Raw genomic sequence first — 26,703 nt, forward strand, 5'->3', positions numbered from 1 at the left:
GTTGTGACATTGATCTTAGCCAAAGGGGATGGATCCCTTTCAAGAAGGTGGGAACCTAGGTTTCTGGCATTTGTCAAGGCAGAGGTGGCCCTCCTGATGTTGAAGACAATATGGCAAGGAGGAGGGAGGAAGGGGTTTTCAGGAGTCTGTTCTCAGATCAGCCATTCTCCATTCCCCCAGCACACAAAGGGAAAAGCCACCACCACCATCACCACCCAACCTGATATGTATGGAGCCTGCTGGAAACAAAGTTCCTGGACTTAGCAGCCTAACAGTATGCAGTGTGCACTCCACCCCTTCAACTTTGCAAGGGCTCAGCTCCTCTCAAAGTTCAATTTGGAAAAACCCCTGTCAGGGAAGAGAGAGCAAGTTCATGTTCTCAGTCACTGTGCAAAACTGAGCACCTCATCTCAGGCCTGTGGATGAAGGCTCTGTCTTTGCTTTGTAAGGAGAGGGTTCCAGAGGGCAGACTGTTTCATAAGGATGAGGATACAATTCTTTTTAGGGCATCATTTCCTTAACAACGCTTATTGTGATTTGTAATTATATATATTTTTACTTGTCTATGGTCTGAATGCCGCAGTATACAGGCTACATGGGAGCAAAGACCAAGCTGTTGGCTCACTAATGATTAGTGGGTTGTGACTCAATGAGTGGTGAGTGAGCTCAGCATTCCCCTGCTTTCTGCACTGTTGCAGCAGGCAACAGTTGGGCTCCTCCTTTTTCTTAAGTGAATTTGAAAATTAGATTTTTCTTGATGGCTATGTGAACCTGGACATGTTATTTAACTTCTTTGAGCATTGTTCTTTTGTGGTAAAAGTGGGGATAATTGCACCTATTTCAAAAAGATGTTAAGATGACTAGATCTAATAATTATATGGAGGATCTAGCATATAACAGGACTAAAAAATATCGAATGGGATCCGGTATAAAATACAATTGTTGTGAGAATGGCTGGGAGAGGAGCTTTGTTATTTTCTCTTTGAGCTATAACCATGGATTCAGACTCTACAAGGGGTTCTTGGCTTTGTCTCCAACAAGGCTTGACAGTGACTGTGCCTGAGGTAGGCCATGTACATGTCTAAGCCCATGCACAACTACAGGCCTTGTGTGTTCTGGCTTCTGTTGAGAGTTCATGGAGGGCTCCCTGAGAGCCCCACCTGCTGCCTTCTATCTGGTAGAAGAATTGGATTGAATGTGCTGTCTCTTAGCCACATAGCTTAGATCCTGGAAAGAATCAGTTTCCTGAAGGCACTTCCATTAACCACTTCATATGCTTACTAGCCAGTAACATTGGAAGCATAGTGCTATCGACAATGAAGTATTTCTCAAGTAGGTTGAAACATACTTATTTCCCCATCCTTCCTGTCCATTCAGAGCAGATGTCTGTTGTCGTGGTAACAGAAACAAGAGCAACTAAGAGTTTTTGAGTGCCCTACATGCTTTTGTACAGGAAGAAGGGTGAGGTTGAACTGAAATGTGGACTGAAAATGAAATATTTTCATCTCTTTTTCTCTATAGAGGGAAGATGTGTGATTACTCCTCAATATAATGCCCCAAAGTAAGCATATTCAGTCAGTGCATTTGAGGAGGAAAGAAAAGAGAAAAAGGGAGATCCTTGCCAAATGATTTCATCCAATGACATGCTTCTGAGAACATTTTGCCTCTTTCTTGGGCTCATGAATGGTCATCAAAACACAACAATTTTGGGGAAATTTATAACCCCCCCCCCCCGCCACACTTCTGTATTTCAAGAACACATAGGTTAAGTTCTATTGTTTTAAACATAAATTTAGTTGAATGAAACACACAAACAAGAGTGGATTTGGTTTGGAATCTGGTGAAGAAAAGTAAATTTTACTAATTTTTATGTCAGACCCAAACTGTGCCCCCTGCCCGAGACCATCCTTCAGTTTGGATGCCCTTTTCTTCTGCTTCAGCCTTGGTGCTCGTGTCTGTACACTTTCTCAGTTCTGTTCTTTTCTGTTGCTTCCTTTTCAAGGTGCAGGAGAGATTCACTCACGGCACATTCCTGGCACAGGGAGCTCCATACAACTTCCCACCACTCCTTTGGGAACCTCCATGACTCAGTTCCAGTTCCTGCCTTCACAGGGCATAGCCTGCCTGATTCCAGGGCACCCTCACTTCAGAGTATCTTTCCTTGTCTGTGTATGTGTTGCAAGGCATCAGTCCCCCAAAATGTTCAACAAAATAAGCAATTATAGCTAGAAACCTGAGGTTGGAGGTCTGAAGCCTGAGGCCTGGGTGGGCAAAGGTGAGGATGAGAGGGTGTAAGGAGGAGGGCAGGCAGAGACTAAGAGAGGATTGTGATACTGGAGGAAGTGGAGTAAATGGCAGAGAGCGGGTACTCCACTGGCTGCTGAGGCCAGCCTCCCCAAAATGTTGTCCTTGCTGGCTGTGGAAACTTGGACACATCATTGAACTTCTCTATATCTTAGTTTCCCTATCTGTAAAATAAAATAATATTAGTACCTACTCTAGAAGGTTTTGAAGATTGAAAGGAATAATGTATGTAAATTACTTGGTGCTGTACCCAGCATACGCTAAATGCTCAATAAACTTTATTATTATTTGTGAATATTATTACTGCCAGAGATGAACTTCGTTGGTGTTCATAGGCTGCCTCAAGAGAACCTATTCTTCTGGACTAAATACTTCTGTTGTTAAGTTTGAGAACGTAGGGAATCTCAGAGGTTTAAATGACTGATTCTCACTTGTGATATTTCATTAAGTGTATTCAGTATATTTGGATACTTGAAGTTCAAGAAAAGAATTTGAAGAAAGCACTTCGAACATTTGCGAATCCAGGGGCAGAAGAATAAATAGAGGTCCACAAACCATATCTCTAAACTCTGAAAAGTTGTATATCAAGCTACTAAACTCTAACTGCTGTTACTTTCCATCGTGACACACATCTTCATGGCAACCTGAAAATCAGCTTTTTTTTTTTTAAACAGGATTTTGAAATATCATTTATTATTGCCTGTGTTTCTAGCTGCAAAATTATTACATGTGCGTAATAATAATTGTGGTTAAAATTATTTTATTGAGCATTTATCCTATGTCAGGTACTGTGCTTAAAGATTTACATGCATTATCTCATTTAATCTGTAACAATTTGATAAGCGATGTCTTATTATCATCTCCATTTTACAGACATGAAAACTGAAGTCAAACACATAAACAAAAAAACGCATAGAAAAACATCACTCACAATTTCACCCTCCAAATTTAACCAATATCTTGATCATGTTTTTCCAGTAATTTTGGAAGGCAGTTTTGAATTAGAATTCTTGGTCTCCTTAGTGGTCTGTGCTGGAAAATGGTAACATAGGGAGAGCAAACCCTGGTCCTTGGCCTGAGATCAGCCCCCTCTCCCCATCTGTGGCTTTATCCTTCGTGCACTTGTGTGGGCCTCCTTCCCTACTGTGTACACCCACCCCCAGGCTGAGGGGTGAGCACTCTAAATATGGCCCAGCTTCTGGCAGAGGGACCCTGGAAGCCTATGTTGTACAGGTTCTGGAAGTAGGCTTGTTTGACTTGTGAACCCTGGGATCCTAGATACTCAGAATGTGGTCCAGGAGAAAGGGTGTAGGCTCCGGGTGTACATGTCCCTTTGGCCCTAAGGACTCCCCCATGGGCATGGGGTGGGGAATGCAGCTATAGAGGGGATCCAGGATAAGGCCCCTCTTGCCTGGGTTCAAGGGAAGTACTTCCTCACTGCTACTGAGGAAAGAGAAATCTGGTAGCTTAAACATTTAAAAAATTCTTGTACAACTTAATGAAGGGCTGATTATGGCATATTTGATAGTCTGTGTTTAACAAACAAGTTTAGTAAAGCATTACTATAATTATATTCTGGTAGCAGAATTACCTTTGTAGCCTCAGTATCTCAGTGCTTGCTTATAGTTTAATAAAACACATTTAGAATCAATACCATATGTTGTGAATTAATTAAAAACACCATTTGCATTTTTGCTAACTAAAGTATGAGTCACAGATTTCAACAGTTCATTCCTTCATGCAACAAATATTTATTGAGTGCCTGCTCAATAGATACTTGCCAGGTATTGTACTGGGCACTCTAGATACTATTAATAATTAAATAAAGAATGAATGGAGCTGAATTTTGTAAACAATTGACATAAGGCAGTAATTTGGAGATCCAGGTTCAGAGGGAAAAGTCTGGGAGTTTTCTGGAGACAATGGGGGTGAGTATTTGGCTAGAAAACATTTCTTTCTTTCTTTAAAAAAAAAAAAATTTATTAGTTTCAGGTGCACAAGACAAAGCAATACTTAGACGTTTATCATTTATATCCCTCACACTGTGTGAACCCCCCTCCCGTCATCCACTATCCCTCTGACATCGCACACAGCCATTACATTTCCACTGTCTCTATTCCTAATGCTGTACTCCGCTTCCTGTAACCATATACATACATATTTATACACATACACACACACACATATATATACACATATACATATACATATACATATATATATATATATATATATATATATATATATATATATATGTATAAAATCGCAGTTGGCATTCATTATTGTTCAGCTTCAGGTCTACCGTGCAGAGATCAGGCATCTTGATTCGTAATATGCTCTTGTTTTTCCAATACCACTACTTGATTTCCACTTGCTTAAAAATGTGAATTATGGAATTTAGAAGCATTTCTCTTAAAAATGGTTCTTCTTTGTGAATACTAAATCCTGCCCATCTTTACTTATCTTATATTCTGGATTCATGTTCTAAACATATAGACATGTGTTGACTTTCCTATTTGTTCTATGACCAGGCTGTATGATACCGGGGTCAAAGGGCCTGATCAAAAGCATTTAGGTCAATGCCAGCATATCCCTCCTGGGATGAAAGAACTGAGATACAGATACAGCAGTAATTCTGAGTGGATCTCAATGACTGACACTTAATAGAAGCCTAATAAAAATTGGTTGGACATTGTAGTCCCACACTGTGCCAGAGATTGGATCATCAAGGTTTAGACCTCTATTAACAGGCACCAGACCACTGATGATCATAAATATAGTTCCTGCTTTGTTTTCACTTTGCGGTTATATATGTATATATGAAGCGGTGGAAATGGAAAGCAAGAAGAGGTCTTAAAAAGAATAAGTATGTAGAGCTAGGAAGACTGTGAGTAACAGACTCTCATTTAGAGATCACAGCTGTATTTCTAGCTAAGTTAGAATTGTTTCACCATTTATTTGAATATCAGTTTCCAGGCAGCATTTTGGTATGACATTTGAAATATTATCTGCATGATATATACCTATAATTTATTGCACTCTTGTCAATCTAGAAATAGGGAATCAAGTCATGATGATCAAATCACTCAGGGATCAAGGAGTGTGACTCACCCATCATCCTTACAGCATCTTTTAGATGCTGTGAGGAGTCCAGCAGCAAATCTCCTTGCATTATGGGCATAACAGCCTTCTTCACGAAGTGACAATAATATCCCTCTTTTCCCATAGTACTGGAATTCTTTAATTTTCTTGGGCACACAGGCTGAAATCCATATTTCATCTAGTAGGAATTTATATGGATAAATAAGCTCTACTTTTAAAATATGACTAACCTTGAAAAACTGATATGAGAATGAATACTTTGGGTTCTATTGCTTTCTTTCTATTACCTCACTGAAGTCAGACACATTGAGAGTTTGGTGGGAGGAAGTGAGGAATGCTGGCCCTTTAGGTGGTAGGAGAGCAGGCCTGGGAAGGTCCTGAGTGTAGGCTTCTGGGAGAGAGCAGGATGACATCAGGGAGATGAAGGGAGAGACGGTAGAGAAAGCGTGGGAGGAGGGCACTAAAATTTTTCACTTTATCTCAAACTGAGTTATCTAAAGCGATTAAATCCTTAACACTTTTTTTTTTCCTGGTAGAGGAAGCATATGAATTAAATAGAAGAATGTTATATGTTGTTTGAAGCAATGAGACAAGAGTTTGTGTTTAACTTTTTCTGACTATAAGTTGCTGTGGTCTTATTTATTTATTTTCCAGTTTTATTGAGATATAATTGCCATATAACATTGTGTAAGTTTAAGGTGCACAACCTGATGATTTGAAACGTGTATATTGTGAAATGATTACCATAATAGTGTTAGTTAGTACATCCATCTTCTTGTGTAATTACCTCAATTTTTGTGGTAAAAACAATTTTTGTGGTAAGATCTACTCTTTTAGAATTACCTCAATTTTTGTGGTAAAAACAATTTTTGTGGTAAAATCTACTCTTTTAGCAACTTTCAAATGTATAATGCATTTTACAATAAGCACCATGTTGTACATTAGATCTCCAGAACTTATTTTATAGCTGAAAGCCTGTACTCTCTGACCAGTATTTCCCCATTTTCCCTACCCTCCACTCCCAGGCAACTACTATTCTACTCTTGTTTCCGTGAGTTCAGCTTTTTTATTTTATTTTATTTTTAGTATTTTTATTTAAATATAGCTAACATACAATATTATATTAGTTTCAGGTGTACACAATAGTCATTCAACAGTTATATACATAAAGAAGGGATCACTATAAGTCTAGCAACCATCTGACAATGTACTATGCTATCACAATATTATTGACTGTATTCCTCATGCTTTACATTACATTTCCATGACTTACTTGTTTTATACCTGGAAATGTGAACCTCTTATTCTCCTTCACCTTTGTCCTCCCTTTTAAATTTTTCGATTACAGTTGACATTCAATATTTTATATTAATTTCAGGTGTAGAGCATAGTGGTTAGGCATTTATATAATTTAGGAAGTGATCCTCCTGACTAGTCTGGTACCCACCTGACACTATGCATAGTTATTACCATATTATTGACTATATTCCTTATACTTAACTTTATATCCCCGTGACTATTTTGTAACCACCAATTTGTACTTCTTAATGCCTACACCTTTTTCACCCTGTCCCCCAACACCCTCCCATCTATCCCCTCAATATATCTAGAACCCATCTGACACCATACATAGTTATTACAATATTATTGACTATATTCCTTACACTATATCCTACATCCCCATGATTACTATGTAACAACCAATTTGTACTTCTTAATCCCTTCTCTTTTTTCACCCATTCTCAACCCCCTTCCCATTTGGCAACCATCAAAATGTTCTGTGTATTTATGAGTTTGGTTTTGTTTGGCTTGTTTGTTTATTTTGTTCTTTAGATTTCACATATAAGCAAAAATCACATTACATCTGTCTTTCTTTGTTTGAATACTCCACTCAGCACAATACTTTTCAGGACCATCTATGCTGCCACAGATGGCAAGAACCCATTCACATCCATGGCCAAGCCATAGTCCATTGTATATATGTACCACCTACTAACCATTCATCCGTCAGTGGACACCCAGGCTGCCTCCACATCTTGGCCATTGTAAACAATGCTGCAGTGAACATGTGGATGCACAAGTCTCCTCGAAGTAGCATTTTGGGTTTCCTCGGATAATTACCCAGAAGTGGGATTACTGGGTCCTTCTTTGTCTCTTGTTATAGTCTTTGTTTTAAAGTGTATTTTGTCTGGTATAAGGTTGCTAATCCAGCTTTTCTTCTCATTTCCATTTTCATGAAATATCTCCATCCCTTTACTTTCAGTCTGTGTGTGTCTTTTGATCTGAAATGAGTCTCTTGTAGGCAGCATATGTAAGGGTCTGTTTTCTTGTCTATTCAGCCCTTCTATCTTTTGATTGGAGCATTTAATCCATTGACATTTAAAATAATTGTTGATAGACATGTAGTTATTGCCATTTTGTTATTCATGTTACTTATCTTTTTTTTTTTTTTTGTCTTAAAGAATTGCCTCTAAGATTCCTTGTAATACTGGTTTGGTGGTGGGAAACTCCTTCAGCTTTTTTTTTTTTTTTTTTTGCCTGGGAAGCTCTTTATCTGTCCTTTGATTGTAAATGATAGCTTTGCTGGGTAGGTCCTTGCTTTTAGTCACTTTCAATATTTCGTGCCAATCCCTTCTGGCCTGTAAAGTTTCTGTTGAGAAATCAGCTGATAGTTTTTTGGGAGCTTCCTTATAGGTAACTAACTGCCTTTCTCTTGCTGCTTTTAAGATTCTCTCTTTGTCTTCAACCTTTGTCATTTTAATTATATTGTGTCTTGGTGTGGGCCTCCTTGGGTTCATCTTATTTGGGACTCTCTGTGCTTCTTGGGCTTGTATATCTATTACCTTCACTAGGTTAGGGAAGTTTTCATTCATTATTTCTTCAAATGGGTTTTCAATTCCTTGGTCTCTGTTCTCCTTCTGGTATCGCTATGTTGTGAATGTTGGTATGCTTGATGTTGTCCCTGAGACCCTTTAAACTCTCCTCATTTTTTATGGAATTTTTTTTTCCTGTTCTGATTGGGGTTTTTTTGTATCTTATCTTGTAAATCGCTGATTTGATCCTCTGCTTCATCTAATCTACTGTTGATTCATTGTAATGTATTGTTCATTTCCATTATTGTAGTCTTTATTTCTGATTGTTTTTTTTTTTATGTTTCCTATCTCTTTGCTGACGTTCTCCCCGAGATCAGTGAGCATCCTTATAACCAGTGTTTGGAACTCTGTGTCTGGTAGTTTACTGGTTTCCATTTTGTTTAATTCTTTTTCTGGGGCTTTGTTCTGTTCTTTTATTTGGAACATGCTTATTTGTCTCCCCATTTTGGCTGCCTCCCTGTGTTTGTTTCTATGTATTAGGTAGAGCTGCTATGCCTCCCAGTTGTAGTAGAGTGGCCTTATGTAGTAGGTGTGCTGTGGGGCTCAGTGGCATAGTCTTCCTGGTCATCTGAACTGTTCATTCCAGGTGTGTCCCTTGTGTGGGTTGTGTGTGCCCTCCTCTTGTAGTTGAGCCTGTTTGTATGTCAGTGGGAGGGATTGACCCTCAGGCTCACTGGTTGTGAGGACTGGCCATGACTACAATGGAGGAGTTGTGGTGCAGGGGCTGACCCTACAGAGCAGGATCTGCCTCAGATTGGTGCCTGTCCAATCTGCCCCTTGGGTGTGTCATCCTTGGAGGTGGCTGGGTGATGCTCCAGGTTGTTTCAAAGTGGCCACTGGGTGCGCCAGCCTCAGGGCCACCTGGGAGGGGGCCTGCTGCTGGTCAAGTTCAGTTGCAGCCAGTGCCCCACCCAAGTGACCCAGCAGGAGCCACAAAGCAATCCACAGATGGCTGCCACCCACACTGTGCTTGGTAGTGCCTCAAGAAGTCAAGCTGTAAACCAAGGCCGGCTGCTACTAATGCCAGGCTTAGGGCTGCTTCTGCTTAGCCAGAAGTATGGGACATGTTCAAGCCAGATGCTGCTTGTTTGGTTTCCCCAAACCTAGGAAAATCTTCATCATGAGCAAGGCAGGTGGTTTGTACAAGAAAGCCACTGGAAGCGGCTTTTATATGACCAAAAGTTGGGTGGGGTGGGGTCTCAGAATCACCAGGACATGGCAAATGAATGGTGTCAGCCAGCTTGAGGGAAACTGAGATATGGAAACTGCCTGTGTCTGCATGCCAGTAAGGGGGAGGGCTCAAGGAAAAAGCAATTGTTTCCACCAGTTCCTCTTTCTGGGAGAAAGCTACTTTTCCAGCCCTTGTCTTGAAACCAGACAACTCAGGTCCTCCCCATATGTCCCTGGCACTTCTCCAGCCACTGTCCCAGTGCTGGAGCTCAGAGCCAGTGATTATATCAGTCAGTAAGTCTGTGCATGGTCCTTTTTAGAGGAGCACCTGGGACTCCAGCCACCCTCCGTCTCACTCAATCACAATATCTGCTGGGTTTCACAACCAGAAATGATGGGGACTTCTCTCCCTGGCACTGGAACCCTGGGCTAGGGAGCCAGATGTGGCACTGGGACTCCTTGCTCCTTTAGGGGGGGCCTCCACAGTGGAGATATCCCTCCTCATTATTAATGGTCACACGAATTTCATGTTTCTGCCCCTCCTATTACTCTTGAGGTGACTTCTTCTGTATGTCTTTATTTGTAGGGCTTTGTTTCAGCAAGATTTCACATGATTCTCAATGATGGCTGTTTTGTAGTTTAGTTGTAATTTTGATGTGGTTGTGAGAAAAGGTAAGCACATTATTTACCTACTGTGCCATCTTGACCCTGAGCCTCAGTTTTCTTATCAACCTAAAAACAACTTTTTAATGAGGCATAGCATACATACAAATTGTAAGTGTACAATTCATCGAATTGTCACTATATGTCACACTCATTTAATCAGTGCCAAGATGAAGAAATTACTAGCACCCAGAGGCCTTCACACACTACCTTCTTGCAAAGGTAACACTGTCTGACTTTTAACAAGATAGATTACTTTGTCTGTTTTTCTTTTTCTTTTAAATATAAATAGGATCAATAGAGTGAGCTCATTTATGTCTGGTTTCTGTAAGGGTCAGAAAATCATTTTCCTCCCATCTTTCTATGTTCTGGTTGGGCCAATAATCAAATTAACATGAGACAGATTAACAGGAGAAAACATCCAAATTTAATATATGTGTTCATGTGGGGTGCCATAAGAATATGATACTTGAGGACACATTGGACATTTGAGGCTTATATTCTATTCTGGAACTAAGGAGGTGGGGGTGGTTGTTGGAGTGTGTTTATGGTTTGGGAGTTCGAAGGGTGGGAAGGCAGGTCACATGGAGATAGAAATGCAAATGTTTGGTAAAGAAATCTTTGCTGGGCTGTCTTTAACAATGGGACACAGAGAGGACTTTGACCCAATGGGGCTTGCTATGTTCCTCCCTGTGTGGCCCATACTACTTCATATTAAACTATAGCTATCTGTGATGATAGCCCCATTCCTGGAGCAGGTCTTCTAGCCAAATTCATTTAGACAGGGGGAAAGATCAAATACTTTTTCCTGAGTTTTTTGTCTCTAAAAAATAACCAGCTTAAAATAGTCAATATCACAAAAGTCATATTTTGGTTGGCAGACCAAATATGCCTTTGCTCAGCACTGTATTTGTGTTTAATCCATGTTGTTGCATGTAGCAATAGTCTGTTTTGAACCATTGAATTTTCAAACCAGTAGTGATCATAGAAATTCTTTCATCTACCCCTCTCATTTACCAGGAAAAGGAAATGAGGGCCAGAGGTGATTAAGTGATTTGCCTAACTGTACAAAGTTAGTTAATAGCAGTGATGCAATTAGATTACAAGTGTCCCCATATCCAGCTCAAGGCCCCTTCCTAAAGTTATCTTCAGCAGTAGCTTACACAGTTCAAATCCATTGTGCAAAAAAAAAGAGGGGCAAGAAAACCATCCTCAGCACATGTGGGTATGTCTGAATCATAGAGTTGAAGGTTTTACTGTCATCTTCGGATCTGATCCTGTCCTAGGCACCTCCTTTACATGAGAATGTCTAGATCTTTGTGTGTCTGGATGTTCTTAAGGCATGAATCAAGTATACATCTGAAAGTGTCAGAGCCAGGAATAAAGAGTCAAAATCATCTACACCTAAACCTTGTCATATTGATAAAACGTTATCGTAATTTTAAAAGTTTCCAGAGGAGGTCCTGTATTTCTACAAATTTTTATTAGCATGCATTGGATTTACCCATCTAACTCTGAATCTGCATGTACTTTCATTTGAACCTAAAAGTTCATTGGTATTACTTTATAATACCAGATATTTACATATTTATAATACCATATGTTACATAGTATGCACATCTCAGTATCATTCAGGATGCCCCTAATTGGATGAATTCCTCTGGAGACCTACGTTTTTAAATGTTGCTCCCCAAACCTGTCTTAGTGCCTGCAATTCTATAATTACAGTTGTTCCATTGGGCTCAACTGTAGGGACCTTCAGTATTTGAAGGTCCCTGTAAAAATGCACATGCATTGCTCTAAGTGGCATGCTTTGTGTCATTAGTATTCTTTGCTGCTATAACTCAGAGAGAGGACAGATCAGTTTGATTGGGATGGAAAAGGGAAAGGTATGTCTGGTTGGAAGGTGCAGTGTGGATGGGGGTAGGACAGTTTCCCCCAAGTAACAAAATAGACTAGACTATTTACTTTCTGTACTCATTGTCATCACTTAACAGAGAAAAGGGCTAAGAGCCCTTGTGCTATGCAGGAGTGTGGGTGAGAAGGAAAGCCAGGAGGACCTTAGTGATTAAAAGCCCAGACTCTGGAGTTTGAATGTGTTTTCTTTCATTTGCTCAGTGTGAGCTTGAGCAGGTTATTTAATTCTTTGTACCTAAGTTTCTTCACCTGTAAAATGGGATGGTCATAGTTTACTCATAGGATTGTTAGAAGGATTAAATAAGTTATTATATATAAAGTACTGAAAACAGTGTACTAAATAATAGCATTTATTAGATTATTACAACTTCTACCATAATTATTTCAATTTTTCCATCAAATAGTAGATTCTCTGTAATTCTTACATCTCTTTATGCTCCAAAAATTATACTTTCACATGGAGAATTTTCACCTAAATATAACTATCACCAAAAGATGGGGGCAGATGAAAGGACTAGCCCAAGCAGGACTCTGAATATATAATTTGATTAACTTGATTATATACTAAAGTAAAATTGGGTGTCAGTTCTGTTTTATCTTCAGGTCTAGTAGGCTAGAAATGTGCTTTCTGCCAGCATAATGAAATGCAATTTTACTATAAGGAAATACTCCTTCCAGTGGGATTTTTGTTGGGTTCCTCCTTTCTTTATATTATTGAATAGGCACTTAGTAGCTGTGTCTCTTGGGCAAGGCACTTAACCCCTCTGAATCTCAGTTTCCTCATTTGCAAAATGGCAGTAGCAATATTTGCATCAAAGAGTTCTTATTGAGAGTAAGTGGAATGATTTATGCAAAGCACTTACTGTAGTTCCAGGCACATAGGTGGTGCTCCCTAAATTTCATTTTTTCCTAGTAAATTAACAAATAAGTGACATTTTCCTTTATGCATAGATGATGAGTGTTACTTGTATATGTAATAATTAGTCTTTTAACCTTCTGGAATTTAGGTAGTCTGCTTGATAACTTTGTGTTACTTTCAAGCCTATAACTGCACAAACCCCTCAGTTACCGAATATTTGCTGAGCTTAAACTACAAGCATAGGCTTGCTTCAATAAGGATTGTATTGCTGATATTGAACACATAAATGTGTGGATGTCTTTAAAATACATCTGTGGATTTCTGCAATTGAGGGTAGATCTAATATTTATATATTCTTCTCCATCGTCTTGTTTTTAATTCAAAAATCTATTTTACCATATATGAATTGCTACCTCATCAAATAACACCTTATGCTCCCCTTTAGTAATTAGCTCCAACTGTGCTGGATACATCTTGAACTCTACTGAGTTGGGGCTGGAATAAGAGGCTATTGAGATGGCAACCCAGACTAGAAATAACCCATGAGGAAACATCAAGTAAAACATGTGTACACATACACTTATACACATACTAAAGAATTATGTAACCACTTAGAGGAGAGACCGTTTGGGGTAATCCAGCCAATCAGGAATTTACTTTCTGGCTCTCGATAATTCTAACTATAATCCTGGGTTTTAGTTCCCCACCTATAATTCAGGGATAAGGATAGAGTTATTGTGAACATAAATTGGTAAAATAAGTGGAGTACTCCATGAACCTAGAGTGGAAAAATTTGTAAAGCTCAGCGTCAGTTTTAAAAAATTACTACAAGAATGCACTGGAAGCCAGAAAGAATAAAGATCAGATTTTAGGTCTTATCCTAGGAATTAGCAAACAAACAGTAGACTTGATAAAACTAGAAACAAATTTTGTTGCTTTAAGCAGGGAGCAGCAAATCAGACACCCCTTTCTCTGCTTCCCAAGTGCTGATGGTATAAGTAAAAAGGTTAACACTGGGCCCAGTTCCTGGGTTTCTGCAGGTGCCATTGCGCAGTCTCTGAGAGAGAAAAGGAGAAAGCCCCTTCAGTTAGGTGTATAAGGCCGGCACATCACCATGCAAATAAAACAATTTAGTCAGCTGCTTCCACAAACACCTAGCGTTGTGGTTATGATTGTGTGGCCCCCTCCTAGGTCAACTTTGGTTCTCTGTCTGGCTCCTCTGCTTCCAATATGGGTGAAAAAGATATTTTCAGAGTAGGGGGCAGGCATCTTGGGGCTGCTTAGAATTCTGTATGCCACAGGCCCCTTTTTGAAATCTGCTCCACCCACAAGAAACCCCTTTCTCTGAGAACTGCTTTGTTACCAGCAGCCATATTAGTGACATCCTTGGCCTCAGATGATTGGATTCCAGAAGGTTCAAAGTGTGAACTGCTGCTTAAGGTAATGGGGAAGACTATAATTCAGTTTTTCAGGATCACTCCTGTTTCTCCTTACATTTCTATGAACTCTCATTTACAAGTATTTGTCTCTCTTTGCATTCTAGCACTTAAATTGTTAATTCCACAGTTTGAAAAGCTAGCAAATTCCTTTCAGGATTATTTTGTATTTAAAAGTAGCAATTTACTACCAAGTGGTGCCTTAACACCCTCTGTCTGACAGGCTACTTTATTCCCGGAAGTAGATTATATGCCAGGAAAATCTGGTCTATCCTCAGAAGCAGCCCAGAGTTCTTTACAGAAATAGCTGAAGCATAGTGTGTGTTTTCTTTTAGTCTCTCTTCAAGGTCCAGGTGACTGGAGCAATTTCTAGTCTGGTGGCTAAGAGTATGGCTCTGGGGTCAGCTGACCTCAGTTTCAGCCCTGGCCCACCTGCTTACTTGCTTTGTATCCTTGGACAAGTTCCCTGTTTCTCTGGCTCTACTCCATGTCTACTAAATGGGGCAATAATAAATACCAACTTCACCGGATTATTGTAAGAATTAAATAAGATAATATACATAAATGACTTTACTGAAACCCAATAAATGGTGGCCATTATTGTTCACTCAGAAAGAACTTTTCACAGGAGTTGGAAGTTGATCAAGTTTTCTGTGTTATTGATAGTGTCACATCAGAAGGACTTTATGAAGTTAGATCTTGACAGAAGCTTTCATCTGAAGTATAATAGGCATGTGGCTAAATCACTAACATATTTGTCTAATGTCAAAGTCATCTCTTTACAGGAACAGAAGCATTGGTTCTTAAAAATAAGCCTGGGGTTCCTTTTATCCTTACATCTAGCTTTGGGGATCCTTTCTAAAGAATACTGAGAATTCTCATTCCAGGCTGTCAGGCAGAATACCCAGCTGTAGGAGAGGACTGTCTCTCATTCCTCCAGAAGGAAAAGGGCTGGATTCCCTACAGATGCCTGGATAAGCCACTTTTGCCCTGGAGGTTGTCTGACCTTGTCTACATTCTACAACCCTTAAGTAAGTGAGCCCAAATAATTAATCACTCCCCGTTAATCAATTTGATAATTTTTAAATTCATTTTTGTGTACGAAAACTTCAGATGATTTCTGTGTGTGCCTAGTCTCATCTTAGGATATTTCTTAAGAGTGAAGGAACAACAGATAGAAATGCCTGGTTCACCCACAAGAAACCCCTTTCTCTGAGAACTGCTTTGTTACCAGCAGCCAAATTGGTGACATCCTCTGCCTGTCACTCAAGTAAGGAACCTCAAGGGGATGTACAAAGGGCTGAGATAATGCTTGTTCATATGCATTGGATAGCAGTCACCATGTTAGTATTGACTCCATTAATCTGAAGCAGAACAAATGATCTTCTAGAAAAACCATGCACAAGCAGCCGGGCACACCTGGGCCCTTTCCCTTAAGTTCTGGGGAGGAATCAGTAGCCCTCTCCCACTCAGATGGAATTGATTAGGAGTCTTGACTATGAGAGATAATATCTGTGTTGCTGTTATCAAGACCCCCAGGCCCAATGATTCACTGGGAGGATGTGCAGGACGAAGCATCACAATACTTACGGTGATGATTTATGGCAAGAGAAAAATTCTAAGATGTCCTAAATTAAATTACGGCTGGCCAGAGAGTGAGAGAAATAGATAAGAGTACTTAACCAGTTAATAGCTGTGGGCCAACTAACAACAGACTGTTACGTTCCTGAATGTATGTTGGAGCTTTGAATCAATTTCTGAAGTGACCACCAGACTACCCCTGCATCCTGCTTCTGCATGAACTTTCAGGACTGTTGCCCACAACCAATCAAAAGTAGTAAATATTTCTTCCTTACGGACTGTGTGCCTGTCCTATAACTGCCGCTACTTCACCTTCTCCTGCACAACCTCTTCTTATCTACAGCCAGGGTAAATTCTTTCAAAACAACTTACATCTTTATTTCCCAAAACATAATGTATAAAAGAGTCTATCAACTCCAGGACGGTGGGCATGTCTTTTCCAACCAGCCCTGCTACTGGTGGTTCATGCCTCAGGTCCTGGTCCCTTTCGGGCTAGCAATTGGCTCAATAAACCCTTTCTTTCAGAAAAACTTTAGGCCATGAAAGTTTTTGTTTAACATTTATCATAGTGGAAGGATACGAAGCCAAACCAGCCAAGAGAAAAGGTGCATGGGGCAAAGTTCTGGGGAAACCAGGTGCAAGTTTCCAAGGGTCTGCAGTTGCGGAGTCACACAGGATGCATCTTAAGTCCCCCAGTAATGAGCTGTGACAAGACATGTGAAAAATGCCAACCAGAGAAGCTCATTAGAGACTCAGAAGCCAGGGTTTTTATAGGGTCATGTAAGCAGCCTCTGCCTGTCACATCCAAAATTGCAGACTCCAGAAGTAAAGTAAGTGTTTAGCATAAACCATTTTGTTTGTACAAACAATTTAGGCATAATAATTCTCTCTTATCAGTTATGGGAATGGTGGGAATTTTTCCAAAATCCAAGTTCCTAGACACTAGTCAGTGGTCAACATTGTAAGTAGGTCTTTCAAAGCCTAGCATCAGGCCTGCTGTGTTAACTCTTTTCTGCACAGTATTCCAAAGGCTGCCACCTCTGGACAACCATTTCCTACAATGTGAAAACAGTAGTTCTACGGCGCTATTCTCCCCACAGAATTCATGAACTTTCTCTCATGGTCATGCATATCAGAAGACTGATTTCATTTCTTTTTTAACACCATCTCCCATAGATATAAGTGGGGGCCTCTCTACTCAGACAGATGGGCTATCCATTTGCACTGAGCTTGAGTTCTGGGTTGAGTGTTATATAAATGGGTTGGTGGCTCTGGTCCCAGTAACTCAGCGGTGAAGAGGAATCTCATGTGAATTATCACCAAAAAGACTGTTTTTGTTCCCTAGGAATATGGGGACCATTTATTAGTGATTAGTATAAAAGCAGTAATATTTAATGTCTATGTAGGGCAACATGTTTTTCATTTGCGATCAATGCTGCTCAATAGAACACTTTAGCAATGTTGGAAACATTCACTAACCACACGTGGCTAGTGATCATTTGAAATATGACTAGTGTGACTGAGGAATGAAATTTTTAACTTTTTGAGTTTAATTAACTTTAAATAGCCATACGTAGCTGGCTAGTGGCTACTAGAGTTCTAGATTGTCCATTTGTGATTAAATGATCTATTGATAAAAACGATAAGGGGTGATGATCAAGATGATGGTACCAATTGAGGTCTTTCTCCACAAAATGTCCTACATTTCCCCAATCTTTTCTCTTCCCATTGGGCTTAAATTCTCCCTCTCTTAGTGTTCCCATCCTCCATCCAGCAGCTTCCATATTCAAAGCAACAGTATTATCGAGTCTTTTCATGGCTTGAATGTCAATAATAGAATATAAATAATCACTAAGAGGGACAGAGGGTTTCTTATAGCATATCATGCTTCAACATTACAGGTCAGGTGGGGGCATTTGAAACTTTCAATTATAGACTGTTGGGTAAAACAAATTCTTTGTTATAGAGAAATCTTCAGAATAGCCTCTGTTATAATAGTAGGTGTGTGCCATAAAATCATATATTATTATAAATGTTGTTTTCTAGTTTCCCTGGGAAGCAGAATCTGAGACAGATTTGTGTGCAAGTGGTTTATTCAGGAGTGGTCTTAGGAAAAATACTCAAAAAGAATTTGTGCAAAGCAAGATTGGGCACAGGGGAAGGTGAAGCGGGATGCAGTTGCAGCATTGGCCTCCGCTGATCTCATGGTGCATTCTGAAGCTTGGATGGCTTTTCAAAGTTGTCCCAAATTGAGGCAGAAGGACCCGGCCTTTGCGTCATCAACCTGTCACTGGGTCCTGGCTGCAGCACTCACCTTGCCTGAAGGACAAAGCTGTGAGCTCTCAGCAGACTTTACTCCCAGCAACTTGGGAAACGGGAGCATTGGCTGTATCACAGCATCCATTAGGATAGGTTTAATTTTCATTTGAAAAGGAAACCTGCCTGCTTTCCATTCTGCTGTAGGGCTTTTGCAGAAGGCAGAACAAAGTCATGGTTAAAAGCAGGGCTTTGGAGTTGTTTCAAGTCCTGTACTCTGTGATCTCGAGCAAGGTACTTAGTTTCCTTAGGTCTTAATTTCTTTGACTTAGAAATTGACAATAATGCCTATTTGTAAGGATTGCGATAACATAATGTGACAAAGCACTTAGCACAAGGTCTGATGCTTGATAAACACTCAACAAATGGTTGCTATTGTTATAATTTTAGGAATTTTATAAGACACAACTTTTGGGTATAAAATATCCCCACTGTGAGCACAGTAGAGCTGTGTGACAGTTTTTGGCAACAGGATGAAAAAGAGCTGTGCTTCACTACTCACTGTCAAGGCCTTTCACTTCTCCTAGCCTTTGCCTTGCTCTAGCAGAAGGGCCCAGAATTGGGACAAGTTAAGTTGGAAAAGCCAATACGAACAAGGGTGATGCTGTTCCTGCATCCAGAGGGGAGGGAGTGATGCTACTAGGTGAGCTCATGATCTTTTGCATAGGAGAAAATAATCCCAAGAAGCTATAAGAGTCTTGCTCATTTATGTTTAGGTTAATGATGTAATCTTTAGATATTTCTGGAGATGCCTTCTTCTCAGAAATCCACCCCTCCCCAGTTCTAATCACATTTCTGTAATCTTGAAGGTATGAGGTACAAACATAACCCTTTACCACTTTCAAGCACTCCACAAATATTAACTAATTAATTCATAAAAGAACAGTTTTTTTGGCTCAATCTTGGCAGCTCAACTCTCTAGTCCACAATAACAGTTAGTCATAGAGCCAAGGGACACACTTTATTAACATTATTAACACACAATTCAAGCTGGAGTTCCAGATGTAGGAAGAAATAGCTGCCAAACCCAGCCCCCGCAACTGACCCCTAGTTGAAGGCTTCCTGCCTTTGCTTTTGTGATGTTCCTAGACCTCTTTGTCTGCTAATCCTGTGAGAGGGTATTGTGGTGCAAGTCCCCCAGACTTGAGTTTCATGAACAAGTAAACTTGTTTTCCCGTGACTGTTTTTTTAAAAAAATTATAATTGACAGTCAATATTATTTTATATTAGTTTAAGGTACATGGCATGGTGGTTAGACATTCATTTAATTTATGAACTGATTCTCCCATAAGTCTAGTACATAGTTTTTACAATATTATTGACTATATTCCCCATACTGTACTTTACATCCCCATGACTAGTTTGTAACTACCAATTTGTATTTCTTCCTGCCTTCATCTTTCTCCCTTAGCACCACCATCATCTAGTAACCATCAGTTTTTTCTCTGTATCTGTGAGTCTACTTCTTTTTTGTTTGTTCATATATTCTGTTCTTTAGATTCCACATATAAGTGAGATCATATGGTATTTTTCTTTCTCAGTCTGACTTATTTCACTTAGCATAATATCCTCTAAGTCCATCCATGTTGTTACAAATGGTAAGATTTCATTCTTTTTTGTGGCAGAGTAATACTACATTGTATAAATGTACCACATTTTCTTTATCTAATCGTCTACTGATGGGCATTTCAGTTGTTTCCCTAATGAGGCTCTTGTGAATAACACTGCAGTAAACACAGGGGTGCACATATCTTTTCAAATTAGTGTTTTGGATTTCTTTGAATAAATACCCAGGAGAAGAACTGTTGGGTCATAGGTAGTTCTATCTTTAATTTTTTGAGGAACCTCATACTCTTTTCCACAGTGGCTGCACCAATTTGTAATCCCGCCAACAGTGGACGAGGGTTCCCTTTTCTCCACATACTCGTCAACATTTGTTTGATTTATTGATGGCCATTGTGATGGGCATGAGGTGGTATTTCATTGTGGTTTTTATTTGCATTTTTCTGATGATTAGGGATGTTGAGCATCTTTTCATATGTCTACTGGCCATATGTATGTCCTCTTGGAGAAATATTTATTCAGGTCCTCTACCCATTTTTTTATTTGTATTGTTTGTTGGGTGTTGAGTTGTATCAATTTTTTTAAATAAATTTTGGATATTAACCCATTATCCGATGTATCATTAGAAAATGTCTTCTCTCATTCAGTAGGATATCTTTTGTTTTGTTTATGGTTGCTTTTGCTGTGCAAAAATTTTTAGTTTGATGTAGTCCCATATGTTTATTTTTTCTTTTGTTTCTCTTCCTCAAGGAGATATATGAAGTCTGACAATTAAGTTAGAGAACTCATCCTAGAAAAACACTACATACTTCATTGCTGAATATTATTATGGTCACCTTTGAAGTACTCCCCTTGGGAAGGTATGCATTGATGCCAGCACCTAGTCTACCCTTCAAAGCAATTTTGGAACTCTCTTTCTGGAATGGCCATCAGAGCTGTCATCGTATTACTGTTGATATCCTGAATGTCATCAAAATGTGTTTTCCTTTCAATATTTCCTTTAATATTTCCTATAATGTTGCTTTTGAGTCAGTTATTCTGTGTAGTCACCACTTGCATGCTTCCAAAATCATCATCTTCTTCATGAGTACTCTTCAAACTGCCTGTAGTATCATAATGAACAGATAATGACCTTTCTATCTGGAGTGGTGACATCATCTGTATTGTTACATTTGCTAGGTAGATGGCTTCATATTCCTGAAGTTGATGGACAAATCCAGCATTAAGATTAATACAAGAATCTTCTTTCTTGAACATAAGCAAATGCATCCCTGTATTTCATTCCAAATGCTTCCATAATGTATGCAATAACAAAGACAGCACTCCTGGAGATCCCTGCATTTCCATGGGCAAGAACTTTTCCTCCAATTTGTAAGCTCCCATTAATAAATTCTTTAGTCATGGGGAAAAATGTCTTATATTTTCAACTGGATTATCTGCAATATCCAAGACTAAGTATCTAAATGATTGTTGAAAGTTTGCTTCAATAAAGTTAATAAAGTTAATAAAGTTCACTTCAATATTTTGTCTTATGCATATTATATGGGTTATTCCATGTTTCTATAGAATAGGAAGCTTGCTTTTCATAGCAGAAGAATATGGCCCTAAAAATAATCCAGGTAATATTTCCTGCATCTCTTGTCTCATAGCGTAGGTCCACTCCTCAGTGTCTTCTTTGCATTATGGGAGAGAGGGAAACTCCAGCTTCACATCCTCCATGATCCTGGCCAGTGGGCTGGTGGGTGGGATGTAAGTAGGAGTTATTTGCCAGCTCGACCCTTGGGCTGGCAGTGGTGGTGTAAGGAAGGAGGGCCGGTGGACTGGAGGGCTAACGGACAGGCAATGGGCTTACAAATAACACATACAGACCAAAGGGTCCCAGCAACTCTGGCAGCAGCGACAGTGAGGATGAAGAATGTTGGGTGGCTCATACCTGGCTGCCATGCTACTGCCAGTCCCTTTCCTCTGAGCGTCCTTTGATTTTAAATGATAGCTTTGCTGAGTAGAGTAGTCTTGGTTGTTGGCCCTTGTTTTTGGTCACTTTGAATATTTCCTACCACTTTCTTCTGGCCTGCAAAGTTTCTGTTGAGAAATCACTATATTCTTATGGGAGCTCCCTTGTAAGTAACTAATTGTCTTTCTCTTGCTGCTCTTAAGATTCTCTCTTTGTCTTTAACCTTTTCCATTTTAAGTACAGTATTTCTTGGTGTAGGTCTGTTGGGGTTCATCTTCTTTGGGACTCTCTGTACTTCCTGGACTTGTATTTCTATTTCCTTAGTCAGGTTAGGGAAATTTTCAGTCATTATTTCTTCAAAAAGTTTCTTGATTGCATGATCTTATTCTGGTAGTCCTACAATGCAAATGTTGTTACACTTGATGTTGCCCCACAGGTCCCTTAAGCTATCTTCATTTTTTAAAATTCTTTTATCTTTTTACAGTTTCCATTGGGTGTTTTCTGCTACTTTGAATGTCTGATTTAGTCCTCTGTATCATCTAATCTGCTGTTGATTCCTTCTAGTGTATACTTAATTTCTGTTTTTGTATTCTTTATTTCTGACTGTTTCTTTTTTATGGCTTCTATATCCTTCTTTATGCTTACTATCTCTTTGTTGAAGTTTGCACTAAGTTCCTTAAGTATTCTTATAACCAGTGTTTTAAAATCTGTCTCTGGTAGGTTGTTTGCCTCCATTTCATTCTTTTTGTGGAGTTTTCTCCTGTTCTTTTATTTGGGATTTGTTTCTTTGTGCCCCATTCTGGCTGCCTCTTTTTGTTTGCTTCTATGTATGAGGATTTTCTGTCTCTCAGTCTTTGTTGGGTGGCCTTATGTAGTATATGTCATGTGTAGTCTAGTTGTTCATTCTCCCTGATCATCTGTGCATGTGTTCCAGGAGTGTCCCTTGTATGTGTTGTGTATATTCTTCTATTATTTGAACCTTTTTTGCTTTTGGTGTGTCAGTGGGTGGGATTGATTCTCAGATTGAGTGGCTGTGAGGATTTGCTACACCCATGAGCTGCTGTGTGGGCGCTGACCCCTCAGAGGGTGATTCTCCCTAGCTGGTTCTTGTGCCTGTTGAGACCGTCCTTTGGGTGTGCCACTTGTGGGACTAATTGGGTAGTGCTCTGGTGTGGCCTGAGGCCAGTCTCTCAGTGTGTTGTTTCTGGTGTTCTTGAGAGGAGCTCCTGTGTAGGCCAATGTTAGCCTTGACTATGACTGGCCCATGGCTAACTGATAGGAGCTACAAAGCTGTATGCAGAGGGTTGCTGCTTGTGCTGGACCTTGGAGGCATGTGGGGGCAGCCTCATTGTGAACTGGTATTGGGCCTGGGGAAGCTTGGCAACAGGCCACCTGCTAGCTACCCGCATGTCCAGCCATTGAAAGAGTCTCCATAGGTGCATGGGGCAGGCTGGTTGAGCTGGTATTGAGAGTGTCCAGGGCAATGCAGCACTAGCTGGGTGGGGTGGGTTCCCAGGGGGTCATGGGGTGTGGCCAGTAGTTTTTACAAAGTTAATGAAGATTCAGTCCTTGTGCTAGTGCTGGGTCCATGACCACTTTGCAAAATGCCAGAATTCCATGGCCAGCCACCACTTGCCTCTGGCTAAAGATCCCTGAGAGCTGCTGAGGAGAGGCTGCAGCACATGCTGTGGCTTACTGCCCACCACTGAATGCTCTCTAGGCTGCTGGGCCATCTGCTACTATAAAAGCCTCCCACAGATTCTGGGGTGGGGCTGTCTGCCCAGGAGCTGAGGATGCCTCTGACAATGCCGCACTAGCTGGGAGGGGCAGGGACCTATGGTGTCCCATAAACCACTAGATTTTAAAAAGAAAAAATAATTTTGTAAGTGAGGACATAAAAAAGCACCTACTATCTTTTGTCACCATCAATGAATAAAAAGGAAGGACATTTCAGCAGAACAAATTAAGCAATATAGTCTTTGGATAAAAGACACCTTTTAAAGTTGAGTACATTTAGCTTCCTGGAAAACTACTTCCTGGTAAAACTCTGTTTTACCTCTTGTCTCCAACAGGTATAAAGCTCTTCATGGACTGGGTCTGGCTTTTGGCCAGGAGTGGACCATCACTGGAGGTATATATCTGGGGGTTCCTTGTAGCCCCTGAGTCCCAGAAGGGCAGTTGTCAGTGCTATTTTGTTAATCACTATACATGTGCTTAATATAATATTCAACACATATTAGGGACTCAATAAATATTTGTTGAATACAGGAATGAATATGATTATCTGGCTGTGACCATGGCCAACTCACAGCATTGCTGGGGCTCAGATCTGTACAATCGGACCTGTGCAATCCCATCTATATGATCTATACAACTAGAAAGTCACATTGGCTGTCTGTCAGGTTCCCTTCCATTTAAACGAACAAAGCCAAAAAGCTAGGATTGGGAAGGAATAGTAGAGTGTTTTTGTTTCCTTTCCTTTCCTCTTTTTTTTTTTTTTTAATGGATAATTCAACTTTTGGGACCATGATGAATTTTTCAAAAGCTTGTTGCAATGTTTATCTTCTGAATGAAGTTGTTGATTCTTTTTTTCTTTTTTTGGCCCCACCCACCTGGTTTTCAAGCCATTGTTTCTCAGTCTAGCTGTGGGGTGCAGCTCCGTGGCCCATGTGGGAATCGAACTGGCGGCCTTTGGCATTAGGAGCACGGTGCTCCAACTGTCTGAGACACCAGGCTGCCCCAGATGTTGATTCTTTAATAGGTAAATCCTGCCTCTCAGGGGCCCCAGGTGAGGAAGGGTCCCTTGCAGACTGAGGTATTAATTTAAAAACTAAGTGTTGGAGGATAGGGAACCTTACTACAATATTTAATTAGACGTCTAGATATTAACTCTAAGCAACTCTTCTCTGTTTTTTCTTTTCCTGGAGAGCATTTTAAAAAAAGATCTATGTTATTACAAATTTTGTTATTATTATTATTATTATTATTATCACTATTATTGTTATTTTAAAGTGTCCCATGGCTACTATGTGTAATTGAGTTTAAAGTCTGATAAATCTTTGATGAGTAATACAGCAGTCACCCTAGCTTATACATATTTCAAAGCCAGTTAAATTCCAAGAGCTGGCAGCAGGCAGAGGTTGAATACACATTATGTTTCTCTTTCCACATTCCTACTCAATCCACTTTCTTTAGGGAAAGCACTTTTTTGTCATGAGGAGGTGAGGAATGAAGGAGAGATGGATTTTCATTAAGAATATAGGCTTTGTATACAATTTCTTTATCTGTCTGAACATCTGATAGAACAGGGCTTTGAAAATGATCTTAGATTAGAGTGTATATGCTTTTTGATTTTGAATGATGCTGTTATGCAAATATTTCCTCGAGTTATGGCAAATGTTTACCTGAAAAAAGAACCCTTAAAACAACATATTAATATGGATTGTTTGCTTCTTAAAACAATAACCATGGTCTGCACCCTGTGTGTTTCTTTGGGAGTATAGAGGATTCATTTTCAATTATGAAATTTCATATGAATTTAAAGGATATTTTTTCTATTAAAATTTTATTGCACTGTTTCTAGCTCAAAAATGGCTAAAACATAATGATACTAGAACATAATTATTTGGCATTAGAAAAATTAACTAGACATTATGATATCTTCAGCCTGTTATTTCAAATGGCTGTGTTGTTTATTGAGACACTGACAAATAGAGAGTATTTTTAAAATGTGATCTGTCATTTGCAGTGCTATTTCTTTAAAATTGAGTGTGGCTTCCTGTCTGCTAAGAATGCACAGGCTGTCTCATGTATCCCCCTACTGCTAAGAGAAGTCTGGTTCTACCCTCTGTTGCCCTCTCTTTGCTTGGTGCTAAACTACTCTTGGACGCATATTTCCAGAGGTGGAATATGAACCTAACCTCTGTGATGTCACCATAGACCTTGATCTGTGAGAGCGTTTGTGAGTGGAAAGAAGTTAGGAAATCACCATTGGTCTTCCCTTTCTCTCTGCTCAGCTCACCTCTCTACTCACCCCCTTCCCTCTGTTCTTAGAGGTGTGTAACATGTTTTGTGAAATGGTGTGTGAAGACTGGAGTGTTTACTGTTGTGAGAGGGGATGTTGTTCATAACAGAGGAACTCTTTGATTCATTCCCCAAAGTTGGTGTCACTATTTGCTAGCTATGTGGGCTCAAATAACTTACTTAACTGTTCTTAGCCTCAGTTTTATTATCTGTAAAATGAAAATAAACTTACGTACTTCATAGGATGAAGATTGGTGAGATATTGTATATAAAGCACCTGCCATAGTGCTGGGCACGTAGTTTCTTTCTCACATGTCTGCTTATTTCTGAAATCTGGTATCCTAACTAGAAACAGAATCACTGCTCTAAGAAGTGTATTTATTCTGAAGAATGCGATTAGCTGGCTCTTTGGGGCCCTGCCACTGCGAGGACCTGAGGACCAGTGGCGCTGCATGCCAAAATAAAGATGGCCCAGCAGGAGGATGGAGCTTCCAAAATGTCCATGTCTAGGTTACTCTATTTTCACTTATAGACTGCTCAAGCAATCTGGGCCTTGTAGAAACCTAGATTTCCATATTCAGTCCACCCCGAAGCAGCAGGAATATCCTGCATTAGTTTTTCCTTGCTGCTGTGAGGTGAAACACAGTGTTGAGTGCAAATAGACCGAGGAAAATTAGAGTAGGAAAATGCTGTTCTTATCCTTGTATAGGCACAGGTAGGCTGTTGGCATCCCAGCCCTGCCACCTGCTCTGCCACCCCCTGCCTTCACCTCACTCTCCACTGTGTGTTCTTGCTGAGCCACAGAAAACATCCTGAAAAAGCTAAAGCAAGTAGGTAAGAGAAACCACTTTTTTAATTTAAAAGGATAAAAAATCCTAACTAGCTTCAGGTCAACTTTTAAGGATGTGAAATAATTTGAAAGCTTTTTGAAATGCCTTTTGG

At 39.8% G+C, this 26,703-nt stretch overlaps 1 pseudogene; it reads right to left on the bottom strand.

Moving 5' to 3' along the window:
• Positions 1 to 20,813: 20,813 nt before the first annotated feature.
• Positions 20,814 to 21,503, bottom strand: LOC109433835 (serine/threonine/tyrosine-interacting protein; annotated as a pseudogene).
• Between the last annotated feature and the right edge of the window lie 5,200 nt (positions 21,504 to 26,703).

This window comes from Rhinolophus sinicus, linkage group LG09, assembly GCF_036562045.2.
Source record: "Rhinolophus sinicus isolate RSC01 linkage group LG09, ASM3656204v1, whole genome shotgun sequence".
Taxonomy (NCBI): Eukaryota; Metazoa; Chordata; class Mammalia; order Chiroptera; family Rhinolophidae; genus Rhinolophus; species Rhinolophus sinicus.